This window comes from Triticum aestivum, chromosome 7A, assembly GCF_018294505.1.
Source record: "Triticum aestivum cultivar Chinese Spring chromosome 7A, IWGSC CS RefSeq v2.1, whole genome shotgun sequence".
Classification (NCBI taxonomy): Eukaryota; Viridiplantae; Streptophyta; class Magnoliopsida; order Poales; family Poaceae; genus Triticum; species Triticum aestivum.
This window is the reverse complement of record NC_057812.1, coordinates 501,588,804-501,604,585: the sequence shown is the minus strand read 5'-3', so window position 1 is coordinate 501,604,585 and position 15,782 is coordinate 501,588,804.

Sequence of the window (15,782 nt, the reverse complement as noted above, 5' to 3'; positions counted from 1 at the left end):
TTTGCAGAGCCGGACACTATCTTTGTGTTCAAAATCTTCTATGAAGTACTTGGAGGAGGAACCCGCCTTGCAATGCCGAAGACAATCTGCGCGCCAGACTCGTCGTCATTGAAGCTTGGTTCAGGGGCTACTAAGGGAGTCCTGGATTAGGGGGTGTCCAAATGGCCGGATTATACCTTCATCCGGACTCCTGGACTATGAAGATACAAGATTGAAGACTTCGTCCCATGTCCGGAAGGGACTTTCCTTGGCGTGGAAGGCAAGCTTGGCGATACGGATATGTAGATCTCCTACCATTGTAACCGACTTTGTGTAACCCTAACCCTCTCCCGTGTCTATATAAACCGGAGGGTTTTAGTCCATAGGACAACATACAGAACAACAATCATACCATAGGCTAGCTTCTAGGGTTTAGTCTCTCCGATCTCGTGGTAGATCTACTCTTGTACTACCCATATCATCAATATTAATCAAGCAGGACATAGGGTTTTACCTCCATCAAGAGGGCCCGAACCTGGGTAAAACTTCGTGTCCCTTGCCTCCTGTTACCATCCGGCCTAGACGCACAGTTCGGGACCCCCTACCCGAGATCCGCCGGTTTTGACACCGACACATATCATGTCATCATGTGCATCTCATTTGCATACGTGTTTGTCTCATGCATCCGAGCTTTTCCCCCGTTGTCCTTTTTGCGATTCGACACTCCTATGTCCTCCGGCACCCCCTTTTGCCTCTTTTCGTGTGCGGGTGTTAAACATTCTCGGAATGGGACCGAGATTTTCCAAGCGACCTTGGTACACCACCGGTAAACCGCCTGTCAAGTTTCGTGCCATTTGGAGGCCGTTTGATACTCCAACGGTTAACCGGGGAACCGTAAAGGCCTCGTGTGTGTTGCAGCCCAACACCCCTCCAAAGTGGCCTAAAACCCATCCAAACCCCGTCCATCCTCTCGGTCATTCGATCATGATCGCATGGCCGAAAACCGCACTCCATTTGGACTCTCCTAGCTCCTTCTATGTATAAATATGTGCACCACTCCTCACAATTCGCGGATGAAACCCTAGAAATAGCCCCTGCCGCTGCCGGACATTCTTCCACCGTCGACGGACATGTCCACCCGCCACCGGCGCCGCGCCCGCAGCCAGTCGTGGCACCACTACTGCCCGCCGCCTCCGCGGCCCGGAGAGCCCGCGGCCGGCCCTTCAGGCCCGCGCGCCGCCCGCTCGCCCCGCCGCCCATTCTGGTTCGCCCCACAACCCGATCCGGTCGCGCCGCCGCCTGGAAGCTTCGCCGCGCCGCCTGACGCCGCGACTCCGCCGCCTCGCCGCCCCGCCTCCTCGCCGAGCTCGCCGGCACCCAGATCCTCCACCGCCACCCGCACGAGCTCCGGCCCCGCCTCCGCCACCTACCTCGTCATCCGGCGCCCGCCGCCCCAGCTCCAGCCGCCTCTCCTCTCCTCTCCGGCGAAGTGCACCGATGAGCTTCGATCCGGTCAACCCCGGGTTCCGCGCCGCCCCAAACCCTAGATATGGATCCAGAGGAGGTCGAATTTCCGTAAGTCTTTTATTCCTGTAACTTTTCTTAGCCCTGTTCATCGCATCATAACTTTGTGCTCGATGGTCCGTTTGGTGCATATGAGATATCAAATTGTTCATCAGGATGTCCTCTTCATTTTGTTCCATTGCACCATGCTTGTTTGAGTCTATATTGATGCCCAAATGACTGTTCCAAGAGTGCTTCCTAATGTTAGTTCCTAATTCTTATCAGATTATGAGCATTTGTCATTTTTGCCATGATTATTGGGTGCTCCATATGGTCATGAGCTCCACATGTGTTTTGGGCTATGCCATGCCATCTTTACAGGGGTGTATGCCATGTATTTTTGTGATTACCGTGGTGACTATCACAAGCATGCAAAGTAGCTCTCGTGATATTGCTGATTTCAGGGACTTAGAATTTCACTAAGTCATTTCCATGTTGTTATTTTTATGCCATGTATTGATGTTGCTATAGAGAGATCCATGCTTCTTTGGAGTATGTTTAGTAAGGATGATTTTGACATATGGTTGTGTTCTATCCATCCATGCCCCTTTTTGAAATTATGGAGTCCCCTAGAATGACTCAATCTTGCTCTACTTTTGCTATAACATGTTCCTGGCAGATTGTTTACGTGTTAATCAATTTTGCCAAGGTTGTTGTAGTTGATCCATGCATGCTATGAGTTTGTTCTTGACATGGTTAGCTTCTTGATCATGTCTTCTTGCTGGTAGTATGCTTAGTTTGTCATGAAATGCCTTGTGTTGAGTGCTTCGAGCTCCCAAACATGCCTTCGTAATTCTGTTTATGCCATGTCCAGTTTTCTGCTAAGTCTGAATCTGTTAACGAAACTTGCTATGTTTACATGGGTGCCATCATATTTTTCTGTGCCCTTTTGGCTTATGGTCAGTAAGGGTCTTTTGTTATATGCTTTGAGTAGATTCATGCCATGCCTTTGTTTGCTATGTTCTGTTCCTGTAGCATGTTGATATCTTGCTCTAAACATTGCTTCCTGATGTTAATTCCTGACATGTTAGTATTTTCACTAAGTCTGTGAAGCTGATATCTTTTGCACTTTTGCCATGCTTGTTTGAACCTGCTATTGTGTGATTTAGCCGTAGCTCAGTGTTCATATTTTGTCAAGCATCTTGAGTAGATCACTGCCATATGCTTTGTTGCTATGTTAGAGTGCAGTAGCTTATTTTAGATGGCATCGTGTTAATCGCAAAATCATGACATTCTTGTTTTGCTTGCCATTTGCAAACCGTGCATCCGATTCCGGTGATCTTTATATCGATTTCGACCGAAATCCACTCATCTTTCCAGTGGAGCACTTGATTTGCCAAGTTGAGGCATGGTTCAATATTTTCCTTCCGGAGCATGCATAAGCATTGCGTATCACATCCCGCATATCATGCCAAGTTTTGCATCATGTTACTTGCGCATTGCATCGTGGTTGATTGTGGTTTCTTTTGGTTGTGTTCTTGCCTTGGGTAGAGCCGGGAGACGAGTATGTGATCGAGGAACCCATTGAGTATGCTTACGAGGATCAAGCTTACGTCAACTCGGAGAACTTTGCAGGCAAGATGACCATACCCTCGAAATCACTTATATCTTTGCTTGCTAGTTGCTCGCTCTTTTGCTATGTCGCGATACCTACCACATGCTTTACCATTCCTCCCATATTGCCATGTCAAGCCTCTAACCCACCTTTCCTAGCAAACCGTTGTTTGGCTATGTTACCGCTTTGCTCAGCCCCTCTTATAGCGTTGCTAGTTGCAGGTGGAGATGAAGTTTGTTCCTTGTTTGGAACATGATTATTGTTGGGATATCATTATTATATCTTGTTTACTTTAATGCACCTATATACTTGGTAAAGGGTGGAAGGCTCGGCCTTATGCCTGGTGTTTTGTTCCACTCTTGCCGCCCTAGTTTCCGTCATACCGGTGTTATGTTCCTTGATTTTGCGTTCCTTACGCGGTTGGGTTATAATGGGAATCCCTTGACAGTTCACCTTGAATAAAACTCCTCCAGCAAGGCCCAACCTTGGTTTTACCATTTGCCACCTAAGCCTTTTCCCCTTGGGTTCCAAGGACTCAAGGGTCATCTTTATTTTAAACCCCCGGGCCAGTGCTCCTCTGAGTGTTGGTCCAAAACAGAGCCACTTGCAGCGGCACCTCAGGGAAACTTGAGGGTTGGTTTTAGTTGTACGTAGTGTTCATACGGTGTGCCCTGAGAATGAGATATGTGCAGCTCCTATCAGGATTTGTCGGCACATTCAGGTGGCTTTGCTGGTCTTGTTTTACCATTGTCGAAATGTCTTGTAACCGGGATTCCGAGTCTGATCGGGCCGTCCTGGGAGAAGGAGTATCCTTCATTGACCGTGAGAGCTTGTGATGGGTTAAGTTGGGACACCCCTGTAGGGTTTTGAACTTTCGAAAGCCGTGCCCGCGGTTATGGGCAGATGGGAATTTGTTAATATCCGGTTGTAGAAAACCTGACACTTAACTTAATTAAAATGAATCAACAGCGTGTGTAGCCGTGATGGTCTCTTTTCGGCGGAGTCCGGGAAGAGAAAACGGTCTCATGTTATGCTTGAACGTAAGTAATTTCAGGATCACTTCTTGATCTTTGTAACTTCTCGACCGTGCTTTGCTTCTCTTCTCGCTCTCATTTGCGTAAGTTAGCCACCATATATGCTAGTGCTTGCTGCAGCTCCACCACACTACCCCCTTTTCCTACCCATAAGCTTAAATAGTCTTGATCGCGAGGGTGAGAGATTGCTAAGTCCCCGTGACTCACAGATTACTTCCAAAACCAGATGCAGGTGCCGATGATGCTAGTGCAGGGGACGTGACCGAACTCAAGTGGGAGTTCGACGAGGATTCAGGACATTACTATGTTTCCTTTCCAGACGATCAGTAGAGGAGCCCAGTTGGGGCGATCGGGGATCTTTTGCATTTGGGGTTGTCTTTATTTTGGTTTCGTAGTCGGACCTTGATTGTATTCTGGATGATGTAATGCTATATTTATATATTGTGTGAAGTGGCGATTGTAAGCCAACTCTTTATCTCTTTCTTATTCAGTACATGGGATGTGTAAAGATTACCCCTCTTGTGACATGCCTACTATGCGGCTATGCCTCTAAGTCGTGCTCCGACACGTGGGAGATATAGCCGCATCGTGGGTGTTTCAAGTTGGTATCAGAGCCTTCCCCGACTTAGGAGCCCCCTGCTTGATCGAATCGCTGGCGTTGTTGAGTCTAGAAAAATGTTTTGAGTCTTATAGGATTATATATATCGAAGAGTAGGATTCTTTTTACTCCTCAGTCCCTTCGTCGCTCTGGTGAGGCTTCCTGACATATAGTTTTGACTCCTATCTTCTCAAATTTCACTAAAAAAATTTAGGATCACGCGGGTATCTTGGAATCGTTCCGATGGTTTTGTGATGAGAACAATGTTATTGGTGCCTCCTGACATTAGGGGTTGTGGAAGTGTCCCGGGGAGTTGAGCTCCGAGGTGTTGTTGTCACAATTTTATCGTTGCAGTTCTGGAATACCTGAGTTTGCTGACATCGAAAATCTCCTTTATGCAATTGTTGGTGAGATAACCTCGACGCCATCCAGTACTGGGGCGGGAGTTCGAGAGTATTGCCATAACTCGTATAACAGATGCTTTTCAAAGGTTGAGGTAAATGATTTCCGAAGGTTTCTTGGTTATGTGTTGAAGGATGGATACAGCTGGATGTAGGATTTGCTAGTTTTGGGTGAGATATTATGCTTCCCCTATATCCCCAACACCCGATTGCATAACCAGAAAGTTTCAGGAGTTTCATAGGTGGGAATTCATGTAGCTCTAGTATTTCTTTCCGCAAATAGTTGGTTTGTGATTGGGTAATCCTTACAAATTATTTGTTCATGTCCGTACCTTGCTGTTTTATTCATCTACCTCTATCTAAGTGGCTTCTCAATTTATGGAAGTGTGATCATTTACTTTGGAATTCATTCGTTCATTCTTGTTCGAATGTTAAGGCTATATGTTGCAATTTCGATCCATTTGATTCAGCCTGAATATATGTCTTTCAAGATGCTAACGGATGTCAACCTCTTCAGGATGGCTCCTCCAACGCGTCAGAATCCGGAACCACCGCCACCACTATAACACCCTCGATGCGACTATATCTCCCACGTGTCGAGGCACGACTTAGAGGCATAATCGCATTGAAGGCATATGTCGCAAGTTAGGCAATCTTCACAACATCCCATGTAATATAGATAATAAAAGGGGAGATAACATAGTTGGCTTACACTCGCCACGTCAATCAAGGTACATAAATAACATTACATCATCCAAACACTCATAGCCCGACTATGGCGCCAAAATGAAAGATAACCCAACATGCGACACGGTCCCAATCACCCCCAACTGGGCACCACTACTGATCATCAGGAAAGGCAACATAGTATCGTTGAGAATCTTCGTCGAACTCCCACTTGAGCTCGAGCGCGTCACCTGGAGCGGAATCATCAGGCCCTGCATCTGGTGTAATAGTAATCTGTGGGCCACAGGGACTCAGCAATCTCGCACCCTCGCGATCAAGACTATTTAAGCTTATAGGTAAGGCAAGGTAAGTATGTGGAGCTGCATCAAGCGACTAGCAAATATGGTGGCTATCCTGTTCGCAAAAGAGAGCGAGAAGAGGAGGCAAAGCGCGAGCGAGAAACTAGAGAGCAACCTGTGCAAACATTACTCCAACACCGTGTCCACTTCCCGGACTCCGCCGAGAAGAGGCCATCACGGTAACACACTCAGTTGATTCATTTTAATTAAGTTAAGGTTCAAGTTATCTACAACTGGACATTAACAAATTCCCATCTGCCCATAACCGCGGGCACGACTTTCGAAAGTTCAAATCCCTGCAGGGGAGTCCCAACTTAACCCACGACAAGATCTCATGGTCAACGAAGGAATAGACCTCCTCCCGAGACGTTCCGATCAGACTCGGTACCTTGGTTCTTCAAGACACTTCACCGGTTAAAACAAGACCAGCAACACCGCCCGAATGTGCCAAAAAATCCCGATAGGAGCTGCACATATCTCTTTCTCAGGGCACACTCAAATGAGTGCTCCATACAACTAAAAGCAAACCTCGAGTTTCCCCGAGGGGGCGCTGCACAGGACTCTAGTTTGGACCAACACTTAGAGGAGCACTGGCCCAGGGGGGGCTAAAATAAGATGACCCTCGGGCTCCGGAAACCCAAGGGAAAAAGAGGCTAGGTGGCAAATGGTAAAACCAAGGTTGGGCATTGCTGGAAAAGCTTTAATCAAGGCGAACTATCAAGGGGTTCCCATTATAACCCAAGCGCATAAGGGACACAAAATCCGGGAACATAACACTGATATGACGGAAACTAGGGCGGCAAGAGTGGAACAAAACACTAGGCGAGAGGCCGAGCCTTCCACCCTTTACCAAGTATATAGATGCATTAAGATAACATGGCAATATAATGATATCCCAACAAGTAAATAATTTTCCAACAAGGAACGGCCTCCAAACTTCACCTGCAACTAGCAACGCTATAAGAGGGGCTGAGCAAAGCGGTAACATAGCCAATCAATGGTTTGCTAGGACAGGGTGGGTTAGAGGTTTGACATGGCAATTTGGGAGGCTTGAAAGCAAGTGGTAGGCATCGTAGCATTGGCATAGCAAAAGAGCGAGCATCTAGCAAAGCAAAGATAGTAGTGATTTCGAGGGTATGATCATCTTGCCTGCAAAGTTGTCAGAGTTGACTGGATGCTCGAAAGCAAACTCAACGGGCTCCTCATTAGTGAACTCGTCTCCCTTCTCTACCCAAACAAGACAAACAAGCAACAAGGACACAATCAACCACGTGCAAGGATCAAACAATATGATGCAAGGATGGTATGCTATGCGGGATGCGATGCGGGATGCATAAGCAAGATGTGACAAGGAATGCATGAACCTAGCCTCAACTTGGAAATCCAAGTGAGCCACTGGAAAGATGAGATGAAATTGCTTGAAAACGATATAAAGAACGTCGGAATCGGAGTTACGGTTTGGAAATGGCAAGCGATTCAAATAAGACACCGGTCTGCGATTTACAGCAAGTAGCCATCTAAATGCAATGAGATGAACAAGCTACAACACTCAAACATGGCATAAAAATACATGGCAGGGATGCATTCAAGATGCTTAACAAAAGTCTAGCACTGAGCTACGGCCAAATCATCCATTAACAGGTTCAAACAAGCATGGCAAAAATGCATTTGACGAACAGATTTCAGACTTACTAAAATTAACACTTGTCTGGAATTTCAGATCAGATAGCACTCTTCGGAGCAACAAAACTACATGCTACTGGACCTGAACATGGCAAAGTAAAGCATGGCATGGAGCTACTCAAAGAGCTTAACAAAAGTCCCTTAGTGACCTTGAGCCAAAAGGGATCAGAAAATACAATTGCAAGCATGTGAACATGGCAAAAACACAATCAGATCACAGACTTAGTGAAAACTGGAGCATGCTGAAAACAGATATCAAGTAGGCATGTTTACGAGCTCAATGCACTCACTACAGAGCAAGTCATGGCAATTTAAGCATACACCCATCAAGAATGCACAAAATGCAAGCTAGACATGGCAAGAACAATAGCATACTCGCCGGAGACGTCGCTGGACTTGCCGAGAAGAGGAGTAGGCCAGGGCGTGGTCGAGGAGGAGGAGGCCGGCCGGATGGGATTGACACTAATGGCGCACCAGACAAGCGGTGCGCCATTAGTATATACTAATGGTGCACCACCTTCTGATACGCCATTAGAGTTGAAACTACTAATGGCGCACCTGTCCCAGGGTGCGCCATTAGTATCAAAAAAAAATTAACTAGTGCGCCTGTCCAAACATACTAATGGCGCATCCAGACACAGTGCGCCATTAGTATGTCTTGCTGCCCTTCCTCATTTCTTGCCCGGCCCCCATGGACGACTTCGTAGTCATCTTCACCACCTTGCCACCGATAGCCATCCATGAAACCACGCAAGAGCAGGTGGTCCCGCACCTACCCGGATTCCGGGTCCGCAATAAGGCTCTTCAGCTTGCATCTTTGACACGGACATCTTATCTCCGTCTCGTTCTTTTGAAGCATCTCGGCCTTCGCGGACCTCAAAAACCTATTCACGATGCCTTCGGTCATCATGCGGACCATGGTCGCTGCGAGGTAGAGCAAAACAATATTTTAGAACCAACAAAAAAATTGGCATGACTTTCCCTAAAAATAGGACCAAAAAGAATGCTTAATGCCAAAATTCTCACCAAAACGGAAATGAATCAACATTCCGGCAAAATATTGGCAACTATCGCATTTCAAATACCGGTACACCTCCAAACACAAACACATATGCAACACCACAAACATATGCAACACCACGAACATACATAGATCTAGCTAGGCCATAAAAAGTGCATGGGCACATTGTTGTAGGGAGAACAACATAAATATAGCTTCCCCCCTTACTTACCTATCAAAACAAGGTAATTTAACCACTTAAATTGAATGAATCTATGGTGGAAATGAGGTGAAAAAGAGGAGGCACCCGAGACAAGGAGGAGGTGGAGAGAATGAAGTGGGGAGAAAGTGAGTGTGGGTAGGAGAGGCTGTCCAAAATATCTTGTTGCTGCCCACTTACTAATGGCGCACCAACTCTAAATGTGCCATTAGTAATCCAGGTTACTAATGGCGCACCTTCTGGTGGTGCGCCATTAGTAGTTTTGCAAAAAAAAACATACTAATGGCGCACTGTCCCACAGTGCGCCATTACTAGTTTAAACTAGTAATGGCGCACTGGCGCACGGTGGAACAGTGCGCCATTAGTAGTTTTGCAAAAAAGGGAATAAAAAATATAATAAAAAAACAACATTAGTGGCGCACTTTCCGGCAGGTGCGCCATTACTAGTTACAACTAGTAATGGCGCACTATGTCTGGATGCGCCATTAGTATGTTTGGACAGGCGCACTAGTTAAAAAAATTGATACTAATGGCGCACCCTGGGACAGGTGCGCCATTAGTAGTTTCAACTCTAATGGCATATCAGAAGGTGGTGCACCATTAGTATATACTAATGGCGCACTGCTTGTCTGGTGCGCCATTAGTGTCAATCCCATCTATAGCCCTTTTTCATTTTGGCGTCGTAGTCGGGCCATGAGTGTTTGGATGATGTAATGTTATTTATGTACCTTGATTGACGTGGCGAGTGTAAGCCAACTATGTTATCTCCCCTTTTATTATCTATATTACATGGGATGTTGTGAAGATTACCTAACTTGCGACATATGCCTTCAATGCGATTATGCCTCTAAGTCGTGCCTCGACACGTGGGAGATATAGTCGCATCGAGGGTGTTACAACCACCTCCACCTCCGAAGGCATGGCAAGCTGTCCGCCACCAACGCTAACACGCAGATGCTTATGCAACTCTTGCAAGAGCGTAACCAAGGAAATCAAGGCCATGGCAACAATCAAGCACAGTTTGCTACCCTCAACCATTTCCTCGCAAACCAGCCGAAGTCCTTCAGTAACTGTGTCGAGGCCACAGACGCTGACGATTGGCTCGTGGATATCTGCAAACATTTTGAGTGTAGCAATGTCAGGCCTGAGGACTTTGTCAAGTTTGCTTCGTTCCAACTCAAAGAACAAGCTGCTAAGTGGTATCAACAATAGAAAGATTCCAGAGGAGGTCGTGTGATTACCTAGGATGATTTCCGCCGAGACTTCAAAGCTCACCACATTCCTCAAAGTGTTGTTGAGAGTAAGCGTGAGGAGTTCCGCAATCTGAAGCAAGGCAGCATGTCTGTTTACCAATACAACATCATGTTTTAGAGGCTTGCTCGCTTCGCCAAACAAGACGTCCCTGATGAGAAGAGCATGATTTATCAATTCAAAGGTGGCCTCAGAGAGGATCTGCAACTAGCTCTCGTGCTTTTTGAGCCGAAATAGTATGATGAGTTCTACAACATGGCACTAAAGCAAGAGGCTGCTCAGCTCAAGTGCGATGCTTCTAAGAAGAGAGTCAAGGATGCAACTCCTTCTTCTTCAACTCAAGTGGCAGCTAAGCAGCAAAAGTTCTGGTTGCCTCCTCCTCCTCCGTTCTGTCAGCCTTACCAGCAGAATAGCAAAGGTGGCAGTGGATCTTCCCACCCACCCAACCTAGGCTATCAGAACAAACCACAGTCTCATGCTCCAAGGTCAAGTGCTCCTTATCACCGTCCGCTCTCAGAGGTTACGTGCAACAAGTGTCAGAAGAAGGGTCACTATGCAAACAAATGCTTCAACCAGAGGCGCCTTGCGCCTCCTCCTCTAGTGAGATCTGCCAGCAATGCGGTGGTCAAGCATAATCCCAAGTTTGTAAAGGTCAACATGATGAACGCAGCTCAGGCATATGACTCTTCAGAAGTGATCATGGGTAACCTTCCTATTAACGATATTCCTGCAAAAGTTCTTTTTAATACTGGTGCATCGCTTTCTTTCATTTCAAGACCTTTTGTTGCCAAGCATGAGTTCGTGACCGAAAAGATTCCTTTCCCATTGAAGATTGTGTCCTCGGGCAAGCAAATGACATCTAACAATTGCGTCCCGGATGTTTCTATCAAGATGGGTGACTATAAGTTTCTGTCCTCTCCAATTGTTATTGGTAACTCGGATATTGATCTCATTCTCGGCATGGACTGGCTTTCTAAGCACAAGGCTCAGCTTGATTGTGCTGCCAGGCAGATTCAATTGACACACTCGTCTGAGGATGTGATCATCTATGCCACTCGTGACGATACCATTTGACTATTTTCTCTCAATGAGAAGGGCGAGTTGAATGTCATCTCTCAGATTCCAGTCGTCTGTGAATATCAAGACGTCTTTCCAGAAGAGCTTCCAGGAATGCCTCCTCACCGGCCAGTTGAATTCATCATTGATCTTGAGCCTGGCATGGTACCTGTTTGCAAACGTCCTTACAAGCTTGGACCGGAAGACTTGAAGAAGCTGAAGAAACAACTCAATATACAAGAGCGTATGGGTCTGATCCGACCGAGTTCTTCTCCATGGGGTTGCGGTGTTCTTTTTGTCAAGAAGAAGGATGGCACGGACCGACTCTGCGTCGACTACCGTCCATTGAACAAGAAGACCATAAAGAACAAGTACCCACTTCCCAACATCAATGAGCTTTTTGAACAACTCAAGGGTGCTCAAGTATTCTCCAAGCTTGACCTTCGTATGGGCTATCATCAGATTCGCATTCGTGAACAAGATATCCCCAAGACAGCATTCAGAACAAGCTATGGTTCCTATGAATACACTGTCATGTCTTTTAGCCTTGTCAACGCTCCTCCAACATTCTCTCGCATGATGAACTTCATTTTCAACCCTTACACAAATGATTTTGTCTTGGTGTATCTCGATGACATTTTGGTATTTTCCAAGAACAAGGAGGATCATGCCAAGCATTTGAGATTGGTACTCGACAAATTCAGAGAACATAAATTCTATGCGAAGTTTTGAAAGTACGAGTTTTCGCTCGATGAGGTTGTCTACCTTGGGCATATCATCTCCGCCAAGGGCATAGCTGTTAATCTTGAGAAGGTGTCTGCAATTGTGAATTGGGAACCGCCTCAGAATGTGAAGCAGCTCCGCAGCTTTCTTGGGCTCGCAAGCTATTGTGGAAGATTCGTTGAGAATTTCTCTAAGATTGCAAAGCCTCTTTCCAACCTCCTCCAAAAGCATGTGAAGTATGTCTTGATTCCTGAATGTGACGTGGCTTTCAAAACCCTGAAAGAGAAGTTAGTCACAACTCCAGTTCTGACTCCTCCTGATGAATCCAAACCATTCGAAGTTTTCTGTGATGCCTCCCTGCAAGGTCTCGGTGCTGTGTTAATGCAAGAGAAGAAAGTTGTGGCCTATGCCTCTCGCCAGTTGAGGCCCAACGAAAAGAACTACCCCACTCATGACCTCGAGTTGGTGGCAGTTGTCCATGCTCTTTTAACATGGAGACATCTCTTGTTGGGAAGGAAAGTGGACATCTTCACTGATCATAAGAGTCTCAAGTACATCTTCACTCAACCCAACCTCAACCTCAGGCAGACTCGTTGGGTCGAAATGATTCAAGAGTATAATCCAAGTATTGAATATACTCCAGGCAAGGCCAATGTCATTGCTGACGCTTTGAGCAGGAAGGCTTACTGCAACAGTTTGATTCTCAAGCCCTTCCAACCGGATCTTTGTGAAGCTTTCAGCAAACTTAATCTCCAAGTTGTTACTCAAGGATTTCTTGCCAACCTCCAAGTCTCTCCTACTTTGGAAGATCAAATTCGTGAGGCACAACTTCTTGATGCAATGGTGAAGAAGGTGAAGATTGGGATTGCCAAGAGCCATCCCAAGTACAAGTGTTATCGCCTTGATGACAAAGATACTCTATTCTTCAAGGATCGAATTGTTGTTCCTAAAGGCGACCTTCGTAAATTCATTATGAACGAGGCTCACAACTCACTCCTATCTATTCATCCTAGAAGTACAGAGATGTACCATGACCTCAAGCAGTCATATTGGTGGACTCGAATGAAGCGCGAGATTGCTCAGTTCGTGAACGAATGTGATGTATGCAGAAGTGTGAAAGCAGAACACCAGCGGCCAGCTGGTCTCCTCCAACCTCTTGCCATTCCAGAATGGAAGTTTGACCATATTGAGATGGACTTCATGACTGGATTTACCAAGTCCAAGTGTGGCAATGATGCTATTTTTGTCGTCATCGACAAGCTTACAAAAGTGGCTCATTTTCTTCCTATCAAAGAATCTATCACAGCAGCTCAGTTGGCAGAGCTATATACCTCTAGGATTGTCTCTTTGCATGGAATTCCGCAGTTGATATCTTCAGATCATGGAAGCATCTTTACTTCTAAGTTCTGGGATTCCTTTCAGAATGCCATGGGCACCAACATTCGCTTCAGCATAGCCTTTCATCCTCAAACTAGTGGACAAGTCGAGCGAGTCAATCAAATTCTTGAAGATATGCTCAGGGCTTGTGTCATTTCTTTCGGTATGAAGTGGGAATATTGTCTTCCATATGTCGAGTTCTCCTACAACAACAGCTTCCAAGCGAGTTCGGGCAAGGCCCCGTTCGAGATTCTCTATGGCAAGAAGTGTCGTACTCCTCTTAATTGGACAGAGTCTGGTGAACGCCAACTCCTTGGCAATGACTTAATCACAGAAGCTGAAGAAATGTGCAAAGTCATTCGTGAAAATCTCAAAGCCGCGCAATCGTGCCAGAAGAGTTACTATGATAGCAAGCATCGTGATTTGACTTTCAAGATAGGAGACCATGTCTAGCTCCGCGTCTCTCCAATGAAAGGTACTCGTCGCTTCGGTATCAAAGGGAAGCTTGCCCCTAGATTAGTGGGTCCTTTCAAGATCATTGGCAAAAGAGGCGATCTCGCCTATCAACTTGAGCTTCCATCCAACTTTGCAAACGTGCACGACGTGTTTCACGTGTCTCAGCTTCGCAAGTGCTTCAAGACTCCTAACCGCACCATCAACTTCGAAGAGATTGATCTCCAAGAAGACTTGTCTTATCATGAGCATCCTGTTGCTATTCTTGAAGAAACCGAGCGCAAGACTCGCATCAACTCTATCAAATTTCTGAAAGTGAAGTGGTCACATCATTCCGACCGAGAAGCCACCTGGGAACGCGAGGACCACCTTGGTTTCGAATATCCGGAGTTTTTTCAGTCCTAGATCTCAGGACGAGATCCTTTCGTAGTGGTGGAGTGTTGTAACACCCCAGATGTAACTTACCATATTTGTACTCCAACTCTTGCCATTTTCGGCTCTAAGTTATGATATTCCCTCGTGGTTGGGTTTTGTCTTCGTTTTTCATTTTGTCCATGTCATGCATTTCATATCATGTCATCATGTTCATCTCATTTGCATACGTGTTCGTCCCATGCATCCGAGCTTTTTCCCCGTTGTACGTTTTGCCATCCGACACTCCTATGTCCTCCGGCGCCCCCTTTTGCCTCTTTTCGTGTGCGGGTGTTAAACGTTCTCGTAATGACCGAGATTTTCCTAGCGGCCTTGGTACACCACCGGTAGACCGCCTGTCAAGTTTCGTGCCATTTGGAGTCCATTTGATACTCCAACAGTTAACTGGGGAACCATAAAGGCCTCATGTGTGGTGCAGCCCAACACCCCTCCAAAGTATCCCAAAACCCATCAAACCCCTTCCATCCTCTTGGCCTTTCAATCATGATCGCGTGGCCGAAAACCGCACTCCATTTGGACCCTCCTAGCTCCTTCTATGTATAAATATGTGCATCCCTCCTCACAATTCGCGGATGAAACCCTAGAAATAGCCCCTGCCGCTGACGGACACGTCCGCCCGCCACTGCCGCCGTGCCTGCAGCCAGTGGCACCACCACTGCCCGCCGCCTCCGCGGCCCGGAGGGCCCACGGCCGGCCCTCCAGGCCCGCGCGCCGCCCGCTCGCCCCGCCGCCCACTCCGGTTCGCCCCGCCGCCCGGTCCGGTCGCGCCGCCGCCTAGAAGCTTCACCGCGCTGCCCGACGCTGCGACACCGCCGCGCCACCTCCTCGCCGAGCTCGTCGCCTCCCAGATCCTCCACTGCTGCCCACGCGAGCTCCGACCCCGCCTCCGCCGCCTACCTCGTCGTCCGGCGCCCGCCGCCCCAGCTCCGGCCGCCTCTCCTCTCCTCTCCAGCGAAGTGCACCGGCGAGCTTCGATCCGTTCAACCTCGGGTTCCATGCCGCCCCAAACCCTAGATCTGGATCCAGAGGAGGTCAAATTTCCCAGTCTTTTATTCCTGTAACTTTTCTTAGCCATGTTCATCGCATCATAACTTTGTGCTTGATGGTCCGTTTGGTGCATATGAGATATCAAATTGTTTATCTGGATGTCCTCTTCATTTTGTTACATTGCACCATGCTTGTTTGAGTCCATCTTGGTGCTCAAATGACTGTTGCAAGAGTGCTTCATAATGTTAGTTCCTGATTCTTATCAGATTATGAGCATTTGTCATTTTTGCCATGATTATTGGGTGCTGCATATGGTCATGAGCTCTACATGTGTTTTGGGCTATGCCATGCCATCTTTACAGGGGTGTATGCCATGTATTTTTTTGATCAATGTGGTGGCTAGCACAAGCATGCAAAGTAGCTCTCGTGATATTGCTGATTTCAG